Genomic DNA, 18,801 nt, shown 5'->3' on the forward strand with positions numbered 1-18,801 from the left:
TCCTCCTCCTCCTCCTCCTTTCTCACCACCCATGACTCACTAGGTCCAGCCATGGTATGCGTGTGGCATCAGCTAGTCCCCCTACAGGGTGAGCCAAAGTGCTTTAGATGCCCTGTCCCTCGGGAAGCTTCCACTCACCTTTACCACAGCCTGGGAAACTCTGTCTCCGACTCACCTCCCCGAAGTCCTCAGGATCGAGCCTCCTCCTGGGCCTCTACCCCCTCCCAAACTGCGTCCTCTCAGACATTCCCCACAGCCCCATCTGGAAGGCACTTCCTTCCGCGGGCGTCTGCCATCAGTGGAAACACAGGGGGAAGGGGACAGGCTCCCTCCAACATGAGGAAGGATCTTTCGAATCATAAGCATTTAAAAATTTATAATAATAAATTCAATAATATAATATATACATTTATAATAATAAATTCAATAATAAACAAATGAGTACGTGTGCTTTCTGTGGAATACCTTTAAATATGCATCTTATAACAGTCTCAGTAAATGAGGAGAATTGCTCCATAGCTTCTGTCCCCAGGTTTCCCTGGCAGCCATGGAATAGCAGCTTGGGGCAATTTCTACCCACGGGAAAGGTTCAGTCACAGGTTGGGGGACAAGGCTGGAGGCAGCACATACCCCAAGCGCATGGAAAGGCGAATCAGCCAAACACATTCATTGAGGCTTTAGACATATCTGTGAGGGACGGGCTGTGCCCTGGTTTTGGGCCTGCCTGATTCTCCCAGTTTTGGTGTCAGCTCAAGGGTACTTAGGCCCAACTATGGGATCCACTCTGAAATCCACACGGGGCATTCCTGGCCTGGGAAGCTCTGCACGGTCCCAGTTCACCCCCACCCCACGGCCCTAGTCCTGCTCACACAACACTTCTTCCCTTGGCCCCTGAACCTGCTTCTCCTACACCAATGAGCTCTGCTGCCATTTCCCGCTGCACCCAGGGTGTCAGAGCTGGGCTCCCAGAGAGGAGAGTTACAGGAATCCTTTCCAGGTGGTCTCCCTGGACCACACTGTGTGCTCCTCAAAGCAGGGACTTAAGTCTTTCTTAGTGTGTGCAGTGGTACCAGGGAGTAGACCCAGGGCCTTCACCCTGAGGTGCATTCCTGGCCCCAAGACAGGGTCTTGCTAGGTCTCTAAATTGGCCAGGCTGTGTTCTAATTTGTCATCCTCCTGCCTCAGCCTCCCAGGGTGCTGGGATTACAGTTGTGTGCCAACATGCCCAGTAAGAGATTTAGTCTTTTTAATTTTTAAAGATAAAGATTTTGCATGAATTCTTTATATTTCATTAGTACACACCTGTCGTACAAGTTTACAATCCTTGTGGGAAGCTGGTACACATACACAACGTATCTTAATTCCTTTTTTCATCCCTTCCCTTTCCCTGCTTTCCCGTCCACCCGTCTCTTGATCCCCCTCTTTTTTCTTTTTCTTTTGGTATGCAACACAATCCCTATTTCTTTTTTCACCCCCTTTCCTGCCTCTCCCTCCATCTCTTGAGTCCTTTCCTCTGTGAGAAAGCTCTCCCTATCTCCTAGTATCTTTTATTCTGCTCTTTAGTTTTACTCAGGATTTTGCACATATGAGAAACCAGGCAAAATGTAAGCTCCCGTGTCTCCTGGTCTCAAAGTGCATCCATTTTCCTAAAAAATGACTTGTTTGTCCTTTTATGGCAGACTAATAAGTATTCCATTGTGTATAAACACCACATTTTCTTTATCCACTTCTCTGTGGATGCACAATGTAGGCCATTTCCAAGATTTAGCTATTGTGACTTATGCCTCTAGAAACACGCGTGCATGTATTACGGTAATATGATGTTTTTAATTATTTTGGGAAGATACCAAAAAGAGAAATAGCTAGGTGGAATGGAATTTCCAGTTTCATGTTTTTCAGGATTCTACTCTGATTTCCATGGTTGCTGCACTGGTTTACATATTCCCTCCAACAGTACAGAAGCCCCCGGGCCCCAGCATCTGTTATTGCTTGATTTTTTTTGATAACAGTTATTTTTTTCTGGGGTAAGATGGAACCTTGGTGTTGTTTTAATTTGTCTAAGGAGTGAATTTTTTTTAAAAAAATCTACTTCTAAGTAAAAATTGTGTGAACTGATTACAAAATTTTGTTACTTTGAAGTGAAATTCTGAGGTGACTGATGGAGGAACCAGTTTCAGATTCTGCTTGGTTGTTTTGTTTTTTTGGTTTTTTGGTACTGGGGATTGAACTCGGGACCTTGCCTTTGCAAGACAGATGCAGGCACCAGCCCCTGCTTGTTTTTGCAAAGGGACTATGCAGTGGACGATTACAAAAGAGCTGCCACAGCAGCAACCACCAAAGGAAGCGAGCAGCTCTCCGCGTTAGCACCGATAAGGTCAGCGACCTCCATGCTGACCTCCATGCTGATTCCCCGGTGCTCAGTGACTCCGTGGCCCTGCTCCCCAAACGAAAGCCTTTCCCCCAGAAAGATTCTGCTTTGTATCTGCCTTAACCAAGTCTGGAAGAGGACTCATCCTTCCGGTACTCATATACAATCCTTCGACTACAATGAACCTCGAGCCTTGGGAAGTCTTTTGATCTTCAATGTCGTGTTCTTTCAGCAGTCGCTCCAGGTTAAGCCACATCATTATGATTAAGTAACTTAATGTCACTCCGTGAGGCCTGTAATTCTTTCTGAACAGCAAAGCAGGTTGCTCTGTCTACAAATACGATGTCCCCGCTTTTAGAGCGAGCAGGAATTGCACTGGCTGTGGTGGAAAATCCGTGTGAGTACACAGTGGCTTCTTCGGTGTACATAAGTTCTGTTAGGCGCTCTTCCAGATCCAAACGAGCAGCAAATGTGCCATAAAAGCCGCTAGGTCCACAGGTCCCCATGCCATACTTCTTCAGCTGCCTTAACCCGGGGTTTTTCCAGCAATCTGAGGAAATTAAAGGAGGCAAAGTTTACACCTTCGTTCCCACTCACCACAATCTTGTGGCTTGGATGATCTTGGAAATAAAAGGAACCAGAGGTTCTTCTAGCTGCCACTCGTCAATGAATTCCTCCTTTCCCTTGACCGTAAGATCAGATCGTTCTTGCAACTTGTGAATTTAAGAAAAAAGAAGCCTGATTATCCACAGAATTAGAATTCCTTCTAAAATAAGATGGTGAGCAGGAGCCTTGTAAAGGGCCTGGACCAACTCTACCAGCACCCACTGTATCGCCACGGTCACCATGGTCAGCCACTAGATTTCAGATTAGTCTTTTTTTTTTTTAATTTTTAAAATTTTGGTATCAGGGATTGAATTTGGGACCTTGCACTTGCGAGGCAGGTGGCGGAACCACTGAGCTAAATCCCCGGCCCAAGATTTGGTCTTAATAAAACTTTATTTACAAAATCAGCCTGTAGGCCTGGGGAGCCATAGTGAGGTCCTGTCTGCTGGTTTGCATTTCCTGAGCCCAGCACACTCCTAGAAGTGTGTCAGCATGGCTACAGAGTTAGATGAATGAAGGGACAATGCGGAGAGTACACCAGCCTGGGAATCGGAGGTCTGCGGTGCAGGCTGAGTAACCGAGGGATATCCTGCCACAAGCCTCAGTTTGCTTATCTGCAAAACGCAAAAGCAGAGCAGTGGTGTAGTGAGGTATGCACTTGCCTGTACTCTCAGCACTCGGAGAGCAGGGTCGCAAGTTCAAGCCCAGGCTGGACAATTTAGCAACTGAGCGAGACCACCCCTGTCTCAAAATAAAAAGGGGCTGGGGACGTAGCTCAGTGTGGAGGCCTGGGTTCCATCTCCAGTACCCTTCCCCTTTCAAAAAAAAAAAGCTGGTGTTATTAGATCAGGGTGCTTTCTGCAAGCACTGAACAGAACATTCATAAAGTTCCGGAGAGATAGGTCTGCCCTGGCTCCCAGCCCTGGAGGCACTACATCTGAGGAAGGACAGGAAGTCCTGGGCACCTTGAGTTACCCTCCTGTCAAACGTGCCCAGAGCTGTTTGCAGGCTTCAATGCGAGAAACCTGGCAGCCTGCACTGCGTTACTCCCAGCCCTCCAACACTTGCACTCACTGCTTTCACGGTTTTTATAACCAGCCACTAGAAACACTAACACCACACACTGGTGCTGGGCTAAGTGGAACAGCCGACTGCCATGATTTCAGCCCTACCTGGGCACCTTCTAGCTGTGTGTCCACAGGAAGTTACTTAACCTTTCTGAGCCTCGTTCCCTCTTCTGCTGAATGCAATGACAGTCAATGGCTCCCCACCTCGCAGCATTTTTGGCATTTTTGCTCAGTTACTAGAGACTGCGGCACATCACGAGTAAGTGCTACAGAAATGGAAAGTGGTCTGCTTGGGAATTTCTTGGGGGCCTCCTGTCACCTGGGGCTCTGGGCTGTCCTTCTCTCCCTCCATCACACCCCTGCCGGGAAAGGAGCAGAATCTAACCCCCCACCAGGGCAAGGTGGCATCCAAGCCTGGATGTTCAGGAAGTCAGGAGGGTGAGGAGGAATTCCAGGTGCTATGAAACAGAACTAGAGGGTGGGAGAGGCTCCCTCACCAGTAAACAGCGTCAGGCCCAGTGCCTCCAAAAGCTGGCCCTCTCCTCCTTGGACTATTCTGCATAGAAATTTGGGGAAGAGCAATTCACTTTCCCTGGGCCTCAGTGTCCTTCTCCACAAAATGAGGGAGATGGGTCATCAGGACCCCTGAGCCCCTGTGTGTTCCAGTTCTCTGGTGCTGCAGAAGGTGTGCATGGGGGAAAGGGCGCTCTCACTTCCCCTTCCGGCCTCAGTGCCCTTTCTGCCCTGGTCACTTCATTCCCCCACCCAGAGCCAGGGCAGAGGCTGGACACCCAGGATCCCACACCCAGGATCCGGGGCAGGTCGGGGAGGATTTAGCACCAGACCAGTGTTCCCATCCCAGAGACTGAGGGAAGCCTTAGGGCTCAGCTCTGGGGACACGGCCAGCCTGCTCTCCTGCCCTGGCTGAGCCGGGAGCTCCTGGCATAATCACTGAACAGAGAATGTAGCTGGGGCAGTTCCCATGGGGCTCCCCACCTGGGATCCCCTCCTTGGTGAGGCAAATGGAATCGCAGCTGGCAAAATATTAATTATTGTTGTTTTCAAGGCCCCACCAGCGGTGGTAGCTGGCCCTGCCCAGGAAGTCCAAATAATCAGCATTACTGGTATTTTAGTCACCCCAGTGGGGTGCTGGGTCACCTGATTCCTCAGCTGCTCTGAGGCCTTCTCAGAACCACTTCCTGGAACCCAGCCTGGGACCTGCAAGGGCAGAGCTGGTGGGGGCAGGGGCAGGGTGAGGGTGTGTCAGGGAGAAGACAGCACAAGGAACTTGCAATCTAAAGGCATTTAAATGGCTCTGTTTAAAGATAAACACGACCCTTCACTTTAAAGAAGAGATTGAGAAATGAAAGAAAATTGCCTAAAGTTCCAAGCTGGCAAGAGGCAGAGCTGGGCCACTTTCCATGGTGCTAATGGTAGGTAATTTCACAGGCAGGAAAAACCACCCCGGCCTAATCAGTGGGTGAGCGTATTGGGAACGTGAGAAAGCAGTGGGCAGATTAGAACGCCAAGGTGACAGTGGGACTATGACTGTCCTGGTCTTGCCAGGATGAAAATGCTCCCTCAAAACACAAAGTGGGGTGTGCATCCAGATGGGGCAGGCCCCTGTGGCCTGCGTCCCCATGGTGGGAATTTTAAGAGAAAGCTTCCTGAAAGCCCCAGGAGCAGCGCTTAACACCAAGTGGTATTTCAAAGAAGTCCAGAATCTGAAAACAGTTTTGGAAAAATATTCATAATTTGTAAATACAAACCTCATCTCTTCTGCAAAATCCACAAGATAACTTGCAATGTTGATGACAAAGGGCCTTTAATAATATAAGGAAATGCTTATACTACAAGGTAGGTTGCACAGCTGTATACACAAAGGAAGAAGAGGAGGAAGAGGAGGGGGGGAGGAGAAGGGGGAAGAAGAGGAGGAAGGGAGGGAGAAAGAAAGAAAGAAAGACCAATACATAGAAATCAGATTGGCCTGAAGAAACCGAGATGTTGATGGTGGTTTTCTGTTGGCGGGGGTGATTTCTCCTCTTTCAACTTCTCTGTAATTTTTGACTTTTCTATACATGGCATATATTACTTTTAGAGTGAAAACTATCTGTATTTTAGTAGGAAGAGAGGGGATAGTGATAGCAACAACAGTAATAGTGAAGTAACATGTACTAAATGTCTTGCACTGCCAAGCGTTTTATTCATTTTTTTTAAGATCATCATGGTAACCCTATACTGTGCACGCTATGTTCCTATTGTATAAAGGTGAGATGTGAGGTAGGGCACATCCCGGACATAGAGGCAGTGGATGTCTAAGATCCCCTCCAGTGGGCAGGTGTCCTCTTGTGTGGGCTTGGAGGAGAAGAGCCAGTTCCTCCTGCCCCAGAGGAGCAAGGGTGGATCTGTCCCCTTCGGCTGCCCGCAGCGGCTGTGGGCAAAGGAACAAGACTCAGCCAACCAGATGCACCTCCCTGAAGCGTGGCCTCTGACCCCTGAGGCCCACTGGATGATAATCCTATTTGCGGTGCTACCTGGCCACAGTGGCAGCAATAACCCCACTACACATTCCCAGGTCTCCATGCTGTTTTAATTCCTGTCCCTTTCTCAAGACTGTCCCCTCCAGGACCCCCATCAACTCGGCAGCAGCAGATTCCCTTCTCTGTTAGAGGTGATCAGGGCCCATTTCCAAGGGTCATTGCCAGGAGCTGAATCCTAGCAGCCGCTTTCACTTGTCCCACAACAAACGCTGGAAGCAGGGTCCTGACTGAGGTCCACCCCTCAGACATTTAACCAGTTCTCTGTACCACCCACTCTTCTCCCAAAGGCGTGATAAACACCTCCCGGATCTCTAGAAAACAAACCTGAAACTTCCGTGAACATATTCTCAGAAATCGGCGGCCCACTCACTACCCACCCGATGGCCGTGGGAACCTGGAAAGCCATTTCATGACAGGCAGGAAGCAAGGAGGCAAATGAAGGGCAGGGAGGAGCTGGCCTGGCCACCAGTGAGCCCGGAGGAGAGGTGCAGAGGCGGCTCAGCCTCCCTGGCACTTCCTGGCTGGTGCCAGGGCCCTGACTCAGCACAGCCTCCTCCCTCAGGAAGCCTTCCTTGACCTTTGGAGTCTGGGAGAGGAAGTCTTGCTTGGACCCCCAAAGAGCTTGCATATCCTCCTCCCACAGCAGGTGGGGACAGCTCGATTATGCGTCCACCCTCCACCCTGAGGTGGCTGTGAACTCCTGAGAGCAAGGATTCCACCTGGACACCTGATGCCAGGCACAAATGCCGGAGAGAACGGATGATTGAAGGGCTCTCACCAGTGAGCAAATTCCTCCTCACCCTCTGCCCACCCGTGTCCTCACTGGCAGGATAAGATGTAGAACACCGGAGAAGCTATGAAAGCAGGAGGCACACGCTAGGCCCTCAGTATGTCCTACCCGCTTCTTCCTCCCAGCACTGCAGGCTGACTTAGCACCTTCCTCCTGCTGCTTTCCTGAGCTCACTGCCAGCGACGGGGAAAAGATTAAGTAAAGTAGAGCGCATCGGTGCCATGTGAAAGGTTAGGCCGGTAACGAAAAGCTTCAACAGCCATTTGCAATAGTGTAGAAAATGTTCATGCGTTCATGTAAAGACTAAATTATTCACACGGGACGACCCCAGTCACGCAAAGCCAATGTGCATATGCCTACTTGTTCTCGAAGTAGACAGTTTCTAGAAGAACAGTGGGAGTAAAAAGTTGGGGGGCGGACTTTGACTTTTCACTTTAGAGCCTTCTGTTCTATTTGTGTGTGCGCGCACGCGTGCACACATGCACATGTAATTGTGTTTTGCTGTGAGTAGATATTAATAGTTAAAGGAAAACAAAAAAATCATAGACAAGTATAAAGGAATCTAACCAATTGCAGAATGGCTATTTTAGAAATAGTGGGATATGGGACTGCTAAAATTCTTTATCTGTATTTTCCGAGTTTTATATGATGAGCTTATAGTGCGAATTAAAGGCAAAAATTATTTCCAGCAGCTCTCCCCAGGTGGGGGAGGGAGGAGCAGGGGCCTCTGCCCACAGGGTGAGGGGAGCAAGGCGGCAGGGCTGGGGCAGCTGTGTTCTGGAAGCCCTGTGGTTCCTGCTGAGTCAACTATCTGGTTGTTTGGTCCCAGCCTGCTGGTGGAGGCAGGAAGCGCTCCCACTCCTGCCTGGTTCATTCTTAGTCACCCTCTTGGAGCACACGGTAGGGGCAGGGGCAGGAGGAGTCCCCATCTGGACCTGAAGCCTCCTAGACAGACCCAGGTGTCCTGCCCACCTTGCACGGTCCCCCTGGGATACTGGGAAATGCCCCCTGGCCTTGGGCAGCACCCTACTCATGTGGAAGCTGTTGTGAGAACTAATTACCATTTGTCCAGGGCTTTGAGATTCCCAGATGAAAGACCCGGCTGAAGGACAGTCATGACGAGTACGTGTTTATGGAACTGACTTTCATCCTAAACACCCAGCATGACCATCACATGGCCCTCCCGGCAACTCCCACTGCTCCAACATCCTGGGCTCCAAGCACACAAGTTGGGCCTTCAAATTAAGTCAGAACTGAAGGGGAAGAGGGAAGGACAGAGGAAATGCTGGTCCCCCATCCTCTTGCATTTCGGATGGCTAAACTGAAGAGGCCATTTCCCCCATGGTTACAAGCAGGAAATTGAGATGCAGGGAGGAAATGGAAGGAGGAGGCCTGGGAGAGAAGGGTTGTGAATGGTGCTGTTTGTACCACTGTCCCAGAGCTCAGGACTCAGTCTGGTGAGGGATGAGAAGAATTCTAGCAGGTTCAGGCCCTGCCAAGGCCAGGCAGATTTACCCCTAGGTACTCAAGGCAGATGGAGTTCATTCCATTTTCTCATTCCTCTAGCAAACTGAATCCATGCTTTGTTGGATGCTTCTGAATACTCTCAGCTGTAGCTGAATTCTTTTGTGCCCTCGTTCTGCCAGAACTCTGGTTTTCCGGGTTCTTTTCATTTTGTCATCACTCCTCATTTCATACAAGATGGCAGCTGGCTGCAAAGCCTCTTAATGTGTTTCTGGGCAGGGATGCAAAGCAAATCCATGGAGAGGGGGTCTTGAAGGGGCCAGCCCCTGCTTTGAGGAGACTGAGTTCTCCAAGGAAAGTGGAGCTCCTGCTTATAGGACGCTGAAACAATCTAAGAGGGCAGCAGGCAGAGAAAAGGCTGAGCCCAGTAGGACAGTGGACAGGACAGCATGGGAGGATTTTCTAGGGCCCAAGTATGGAAACGCAAAGGAGCACAGCTAAGTGGAGACAGCTAAGAGACAGCCACAGTGAGAGTGGAATGCCTTCCCGAAGATGGGGCCAGGCAGACAGGCAGACTAAGCAAGATCTTGAAGGCCCTTCATGCCAAGCTAAAGAACTGGGGTGTCCGGACGGCAGTGGAAGCCCATCGCAGGCTTCTGAGCCAGAAAATGATATGACGTTGAGTTTGAGAGGTGAATTTTAGCATCTCCGAATCAGCAGCTCTACAGAGGAGTTCATCATCTTCCTGCACAGGCCAGCCCGGACTTCTGTTTCAGCAAGTGACACAGCTCCGGTGCTACCTTTCCCTGTACTCTCTGAAACCAGCTTTATTTTCTTCATGGCGCCACCTTCAGAATCCATCTCGGCTATGCCGGCCACCAGCTTCCTCTCTCAGAGAAGGTAAACAGAGCTGGCGTAGGTGGGAGATCCCTATCTTGTTTTGCTCCCTGTTACACTTAAGCACCTGTGACAGTACCAGGCGGAGGGCAGATGCCTGATGTGTATTTGTGGAAGGAATGAACGGATGAGTTGGTAAACGAAGCCACAGCCCCACTGCATCTGTCACCCTGGCCCCCACCCCCAGGTGATCCCGCCTGGTCCCTCCTCCTCCTCTGCAGTCTCCGCCCTCACCTCCCTCCTCGCCCTGCCCATCAACTCCACATTCCTCAGCGGGGAGCCTTTCCCCGCTCCCCCAGGGTAAGTCCCACCACCTCTACCCCTCCCGGGCACACACAGCAGATTCTGAACGCTCTGTGCTCGGCGCTAACGACGCGTTTACTCTATCCCTGCTCTGTTTTATGCTCACTCCATGATGAAGAGACAGATGCCAGGGGTGCTCCGTGTTGATTAGGGAGGGAGACACGGGTGAGAAGAGCAGTTGGAGAAAATGTCGATCCACAGGACACAAGGAGAGAAAAGCATCGGAAAGCACGCACAGAAGCACAGAAGAGGGCCAGAAGCTGGAGGCCGGCTCCCCAGAGATCATCTCGCCCTGCCCACGTGGCATGTACCCCCACCCCACTGCCTTGTCATTTAAGACAGGAGTCAGGCGTGGTGCTACACACACACAATCCCAACACTCAGGAGGCTGAGGCAGGAGGGATGCTTTGAGTTAGTTTGAGGTCAGCCTGGGCTCCATAGTGAGATCCTGTCTCAAAACAACAACAACGTCAAAACAGAAAAAGAAGAAAAAGACATGTAGACAACACAGGAGAAGATGCCAGAAACAAAGTTAAAGGAAAACAGAGGGTCTGAAGCCAGAGGAGAGCTTATTTATTAGTTTATGAGCTTATTATCTTGAAGCAGTAAGTTCTAAAAATATCAGCAATTTCCTGACAAAATTACAAGAATAAAACCATATAAACAAAAAGTAAAATAAAGCCAGGCAGGGTATGTGTCTGTAGTCCAAGATACTCAGGACCTTGAGCCCAGGAATCCAAGACCAGCCTGAGCAACACGGTCATACAAAAAATGAAAAAGAAGAGGAAAATCAAACGAACAATAAAATGACACATAACTCATCAGTTATTTCACCAGCCAGAAAAAAACCATTCTAATATTTTGATGTAGATTTCTTCTAGGCTACATACATCTAAATATATAAAAACCCATAATAAAGTACTCATATTTTATAAAGCACATTTATGCAAATTAGCATATACATCTGTTTATGTACTAAGAAAAATATGTCAGTATATTCGTACATTCGTTACTGTTAATACCATGTGATACATGCAGCTCTGTAACCTGCTTTTCATTCACTTAATGTATAGTGAACACAGGGGAGATTTTGTGAGTTCAAAGGGCAGTTTGAAAAGATAAACTCTGGGATAAACAGGAAGCCAGAGAAGATATATGAGTATAAAGTGAGCAGCTGAGCTCTGTGGTTTTGATAAATATTATTAAAGTAAATAAATCTCGGCTGTTCTGCCAGGTTAGGTAATTACTCGCTCTCTGCCAGCGAGGCCACCGGTTCATAGACTCATAGGGTGCTTGCGGTTATCTAATTCCATCCCCTTAGCTTTCTGCTGAGAAACTAGGGGCCCAGGACGTTAAATAACGCCAAGCCCAGAGAGAGAGGACCGGGAAAGCACGGTGCTGGAACGAGAGCCCAGCTCCCAGTCCAGCGCGCTCACCACGGAACCACCCCGGTGTACAGGGGACGCTTCAGCCACATGCTGCCACGCACAACAGGACAGGCGAGGGTGACCCCAAGCCCTGGGCGGGCGGGACCCTGTGAAGAGTCAGCCACAGAGGTCCCTGACCACCGGTTCAGACTCATAGGGTGCTTGCGGTTATCTAATTCCATCCCCTTAGCTTTCTGCTGAGAAACTAGGGGCCCAGGACGTTAAATAACGCCAAGCCCAGAGAGAGAGGACCGGGAAAGCACGGTGCTGGAACGAGAGCCCAGCTCCCAGTCCAGCGCGCTCACCACGGAACCACCCCGGTGTACAGGGGACGCTTCAGCCACATGCTGCCACGCACAACAGGACAGGCGAGGGTGACCCCAAGCCCTGGGCGGGCGGGACCCTGTGAAGAGTCAGCCACAGAGGTCCCTGGGCCGACACCGGGAGACAGCAGAACCCAGCACTCGGGAGAACCAAGTCTGGCCCCTTATGCTGTGACTTGGCATACTAGCTTCCTTGCCCTCATTGCCTCATCTGTGCAGAGGGGACAACAGCTCTGTCTACCTCTCTGGCTGTGGTGAGAATGAAGGTGGAAATGAGCACTGAGGGCTTCCAGGTGTCTGGCACCTGTGCACAGAGAGTGCAATACACACGAGCCGCCAGGGTGACTCACACACCAGCTCTGACTAGGCGGGCAGCCTTCTAACCTCCTGCAGGAGCTGAAGGTCAAGTGCAGTCGTCCTTCACTGCAGACCATAAGGAAAAGAGCCTCAGAGGAAGCCCGGCTGTGGGGCCCCTGCCAGACAACAGCGAGGAGGTGTGGTCCCCGGACAGGACCTTGGGCCCAGGGCGCTGCTGTGTCCGTGGGGACTTGGCCGTGTGGCACTCTCGCTGGAAGCCACCCCTCCAGTGGGGAGGCCATCGGCGCTGCTCCCACAAATCAGGAGTCCAGAAAAGTCTGTTCCTCAGTTTATTAGTTAGTTAGCTAGCTTTACAGGAGGAAAGGTTTATTCAGCTCATGATTTCGGAGGGTTCAGTCCTTGATCACTTGGCCAGGCTGCTTCGGATGAGGTGGCAGCTGTGGTCACAGCACAGGGACTGGGGCAGAAGGCCTCTTCATTTAAAAGATAACTGAGCTGGGAATTTAGCTCGGGGGCATCATGTCCTTCTTGCAAGCAAAAGGTCCTGAGTTTGATCCCTGGTACCAGAAAAACAAAAACAAACAAACAAACAAAAAAACACTAAAAGAGAATTGACTGCTTCAAGCCAAAATAATGCAAGTTATTAGGGAGTTTATAATACATGCCAAAGTAAATGAATGCCAACAGCAACACAAAGATCAGGAAGGCAACCTGTAGTGTGCCATGATGGGACCCATACACAGAACTTGAAGGTAATGATAAAGATATTTATTGTAAATCCTCTTTTAGGCACAGGCACTGCTAACAAAAGAGATATAACCCATACACAAACCGCAAAGAAAATATAAAATTATTTTTAAAATATTCAATTCATCCAAAGGAAGAAAGGTACAGAGGGGGAAAAAAACCAAGAGCAGAAAGGACAAAGAGAAAACCAAAGGCAAAATGGTAGAATGAAGCTCAACAGTATCAGCTGTTACAGTAAAGGTAATTTAAAAGACAGAGGTAGACTGCTTCAGAAAACCAAGATCCAAGCCAGGTGTGCTGGTACACACCTGTAATCCCAGCATGTGGGAGGCTGAGGCAGGAGGATCGCCATGATTGGAGGCCAGCCTGGGTTTCATAGTGACTTCAAGGCCAGCATGAACTACAAAGTAATACCCTATCTCAAAAAACCAAAAAAAGGAAAAAAAAAAGGAAGTCAAGACCCTGCTATGCTCTTTATAAGAAAACAGCTCTATAAATAGACAGGTTTAAAGTAATATAAAAAGATATACCACTTGAACACTAGTTACTAAAAAACAGTACCAATATTAATGCTAGGCAATACAGATTATATATCAATGAAGAAAGAGGAACATTTCATAATAATAAGGCAGTCAGTCCCACAAGAGTACATATCAATCCTAACAGAACTGCCAAATATATGAAGCAAAAACTGACAGACTGAAAAAGAGATCGACAAACCCCAATTTTAGTTGAATACACTCTTTTCTCAGTAATTGATAGAACAGTAGACAGAAAGTCAATAAGGATGCAGAAGACTTGAACAACATTATCCACCAGCCTGACCAAAGTGACATCTCATAACACGCCACCCAGAAGCAGCAGATTACGCATTTATTTTCCATGTGCACATAAATATTCAAGGCAGAAGATATTTTTGTCATCAGATGAATCTCAGTGAATTTAAAGAGACTGAAATGGCATGAGGTAATTCCATAACTATTGTAGAGTTAAACTAGAAATCAGTAACAGAATGGTATCTAGAAAATCCTTTATTTAAAACAAAGTTAAAAGGGGCACAGTGGCACATGCTATAATCTCAGCACTTGAGAGGCTGAGGCTGGAGGATTACTGTTGAGTTCAAATACAACCTGGGCTACATAGTGAGTTCAAGGCCAGCCTGAACTACTGTGTGGAAACTCTCATCTCAAACAAAACCAAAGTTAATCAAATGGGTCAAAAAAGAAATTACAGGCTAAATTAGAATATATTTTGAATGGAATGAAAATGAAAACTTTAAATGTAAAAATTCATGAGATGCCTAGAAGAAAAAATACAGTTTTAAATGCTTATATTAGAAAGAAAGATAGGTTACTACCTTCAAAAGAACAAAGGGAAGGACAAATTAAACACAAAGTAAACAGAAGGAAAAATAAAGAGAAGCATGAAAAAAATCAATGAAGTAGAAAATGGTCAAATAATACAGAAAAAAAAAAATCAATGAGGGTGAAGGGAGGGTAGGGACAAGGGGAAAAAATGAGAACCAAGACAAGACCTGTCATGTAAAGGCACAGGATCCGAATAATGAATGTAACTGTACTGTATACCTAAAACGTACCAATAAACTCATAAGAAAAAAAATCAATGAAACCAAAAGCTAGTTCTTTGAAAAGATAAATACAAGTGATGATCCTAAGATTTTAAAGGGATCATAGGAGTCAGGTAGAGTGGTACTTACCTGTAATCCCAGCACTCTGAAGACTGAGACAAAAGCATCACAAGTTCAAGCCCAACCTGGGCAACTTAGTGACTTACTGAAATCCTGCCCCAAAATAAATAAATTAATTAAAAGGGCTGAGGATGTAGCTCAGTGTAAAGGCCCTGGGTTCAATACACAATACTGAAAAAAAAAAGAATAATAAGGAAATATCAATAACTTATGCTAAACAACTTCAATATAATGAACAAATAAGCTATTTGAAAGACACAAGCTACCAAAGCTCACAAAAGAAGAAATAAGTAACTGGAATTGCTCTGCATCTACTAAAGAAATGGGATTTAGGGCCAGGGATTTAGCCCAGTGGTGCCACTGCCTGCCTTGAAAGTGCAAAGTCCCAAGTTCAATCCTCGGTACCAAAAAATAAAAAATAAAAAAAAAATAAGAATAATAATAAGAAGAATCAATCTATGTAATAAAATTAAGGAAACATTTCCATCATAGTAGCATCAAAATATTTAGGGGCTGGTGGTAGCGCCATGATAGAGTGCTTGCCTAGCACAGGTAGGGAACTAGATTTGACCACTGCAAACAAAAGGAAACAAAAACCTTAAGAATAATTTAACAAGATTAGTACATTCAAAGCTATAAAATACTGTCAAAGAAATTATGGAAGCCTTCAATAATTGGAAAGACATCCCATTCGTAGATCAGGTTACTTATTATGCTAAAGATGGTAAACTCCCCAACACAGTCTATATCAAATGGCAGCCATCTTAGCAGCAGAAATTAACAAGCTGATATTCAAATGCATATGAAAACTCAAGGGACCCAATACTTCCAAAATATTCTTGAAAAAGAAGAATAGAAAGTTGGAGGAGTCATGTTTTCTGACGTCAAAACTTACTACAAAGCTACAGTAATCAAAATAGTATGGTGAGGTTATGAAGATAGATATATAGATCAATGGAATACACTTAATGGAATACCAGTGGAATAAGGGTAGACAAAAATACGTTAATGGAATTACTTTAAAGCTTAATAAAACAAATGTTTAAATAAAAAACATTTTGAACAGATACTTTACAACAGAAATTACCTAAGTGGCTTATAAGCCCATGAAATAATTCTGAACAGCATTATTAATGATGAAATGCAAATTTAAACAAAAAGATCCAATGAGGTACACCACCACTCTACTACTAAAAACTCTACACGAAAACAAACAAAACAAAGCCCCAGTCTGAGCTATGCTATGAAACAAAAGAACTCTTCATTCATTACTTGTGGGAACGTAAAATGGGGTAACCACTGCAAAGAAGTTTGGCCGTTTCCCACAAAATGAGGCCACACGCTCTCCAAATGACTAGATACGTGGTCAGGAATGTCTGTGGCAGGCTTACCAAAGCTGCACAAATGTTCATCACAGGTGAGGTGATCCGTGCTGGCCCATCCACACCAGTGGTACTGCTACAGCGATTTAAAAGAATGAATTATGAGTCCCCGTGACATCATGGGTGAATCTGAACACATTCTACTAAGTAAACACACATACTGCACGATCCCGTATTTATGAAAAATTCTAGAAAAGGCACAATCGAAAGGAACAAAAGCAGATGGGTAATTGCCTGAGAAAGGTGCAGCAATGAAGCAAATGTGCAGAGACACGAGGAGATGTTTAATGTCGGATGACTGTGCATGTGGATTTGCCAAAACTCAAGTAACTGTAAATGTTTACAGTGTGCAAATTACACCTCAGTAGTTTATTTTTAATATTGCAGGTATCTTTATTTCCTATTGTGAAGGGAAGGAAGAGCTATCAGGAGGGTGTGCAATATGGAATTCTGAAATCTGAGCAGCCTTCCCTGAAGAAGGGAGGTCACCAGTAAAGTCTGAAGGATACCCATAAATGAGCAGGATAAAGAAAGGGGATGTGGAGAGGAGGGGTGTGTGCAAAGGCCCTGAGGCTGGACTGCTCAGGAGAAAACCTATTTCTCAACCCTCACTCCACTGCTGCAGCTGTCACACTTGGCAATCGCAGCTACCACTCACCGAGGGCTTCCCACGCCCTGCATCTCGCCTAGGCAACGCCTCCCTGTCACATCCCCTCTTCCACACTGTACCACAGAGTAGAACCAGTTTGCATACCTGCTTTAGGGATAAAAACCAGGACTGAGATAATTCACACATGCCCACACTGCGAGTGACGCGGCCAGAATTTGAGCTCAGCGTTAGGAAGCTGCAGCCCTCGAGTTGCTGGACATGATTGTAAACCGTGGTCGAATGGTGAACCGATTCTTCTCTTCGGGCCAACTGTCACTATCTCTGCCAACCGCGGCTCACGAGAAGCAGTCTCTACTCCCCTCCCTGCCTGACCCACATTGTCTGGAAGCACAACCGCCTGGTCCACATCCTGCTTCAGATGCAACTTCTAAATTCGATAATGTCGGAAGAGAAGGCTTTGTAAAGTTAACGAACTGTCTTCACTTGAAGTCCAGAGATTAAATAGATTTCACAACACATACAAGGGCGGAGACATGAAGACACATACTGAAAAGCTTTTGAATTTCCTGTTCTGGAAAACAGTGGTGTGGGAGAAGGAACACGCCCAGGGCACCTTAACTATGATGCTCACAGGCTCTAGCTGTGCATCCTTGGGCAGGGAGGGGAAACCTCTTCATTTTATCGCCTGGGAAACAACATCCTTCTTGCAGGGTTGTTGCACGTTTCAGTGAAAGACCATATGCACAACATCTGGTGTACAGCCTGCCCACAGTAAGTGCTCAATAAACTGCCTTCTCCCTTTCCTGCTTTTCTATTAGAAAACAGGTCATTCGGAGCTTATTTGGGAGTGGTTTTTCTGAAGCAGGAGACAGAACTACATGACCCTTTGAAGCTTTTTCCAGCCTGGCAGTTCTGGGGCATCAGGAGACTTGCTGTCGTCCTAGAGCCTCCCCCTCACCTTCACACACATTCATGCTGCCTTTGGGGACACCTCCCGGGCCGCGAGCAGGGATGCTCCCCAGGCTCTGGCACGAGCAGTCATCTCTCCTGATTCTGAGGCCACTGTTCTTTCTTGGCAATTTGGAGGTACATTTTTTTTCATCTTCACATTGATACCTCTGAAGCTTCACTCTCTGGGAGATTTGTTCCTCTCAAGAAATAGATTTTTCGCCTAGTTGCTAGAGAAGTCTGGAGTGCGAAATGTACTGATACTTCAAGGGCACTTGAAGACCCCATCTGGTGGCTTCTCGGCCTCCATGAACCTTGTAAGTGGTCACATGAGTGCTGGAGGGTGCCGGGTAGGGAGGCAGCGAGGAATCAGACCAGTAAGACAAGATTTCGACTCAGGTTACCAGGTGGGCTTGTAGCTCAGTGGTACAGCACTTGCATAGCCCGTGTGGGGTCCCGGGTATAAACTCCAACATCAAACAAAATCATTTTAAATAAAATTAGATTATCATAATCGGTCACATTGGGGTCCCACTGGAGGTACAATGAAAGGGTAGGGCTGGGTTTTCCGTGGCAGGTTCTTGGGCTTTCCTAGGGGGCACTGAACATTGTATACAGTAAGTTTGCCAAGCCTGCGGCGGGTCTCGCCTTCTAGTTGAAACTACTTTATCCACAGCACCTGCTCAGGGAGTCTGAGCTAGACAGAAAGTCAGTGAAGCTGGAACGGAGTGCAATGGGCATTGAACTCCTTTTGCACCCATCTACAGGCCCCTTTCTCTACCATGGCTTGAGGGGACTCTTCAAAGACCGGCAAAGGCCAGTGGAAAGAAGCACCTATTATACTCCAGGTGCTCCGTGGGGTACAAGCTCAGTAAAGTAGCTTCATCCTGGCTCCCACATTTAGGAGCTGTGCCACCTTGGGAAAGTTACCCAGTATCTCTCAGGCTCAGTTTGTGCATCTGTAAATGGAGGCCGAGGTGAGATCTAAATGAGATGATGCCGGTGTACCCACCCAGCTTGATTTATGGTACCTAATCCGCGCTTCATGTTTACTTTTGATATTAGCCAAATGGCTCAGGAAGGGCTAGGGTGCGATAAGGGCTCGCTTCTTTTTGCATTCTGTGGGGGTGGAGATGAGAGCAAGACTAATACAACATTGATTAAAAAGTTAATGAACAGAGGGTAAAGAAAACGGCACAATAGTGATCAATAGTAACCTTCCAAATTCCTCCTCTCTGAGGTTCAGAATCCAGACACTGGAAAATGACAACGGGAGGGAGAGGCTGGGCAGGGAGAGAGGAGG

General features: G+C 47.3%; 1 pseudogene; it reads right to left on the minus strand.

The window, feature by feature from the left end:
* The window catches only part of LOC104869399, a 37,703-nt pseudogene that overhangs the window by 10,714 nt on the left and 8,188 nt on the right, over nucleotides 1-18,801 (minus strand).

Source organism: Fukomys damarensis, unplaced genomic scaffold (assembly GCF_012274545.1).
Source record: "Fukomys damarensis isolate Sample0158 unplaced genomic scaffold, DMR_v1.0_HiC HiC_scaffold_8, whole genome shotgun sequence".
NCBI lineage: Eukaryota > Metazoa > Chordata > Mammalia > Rodentia > Bathyergidae > Fukomys > Fukomys damarensis.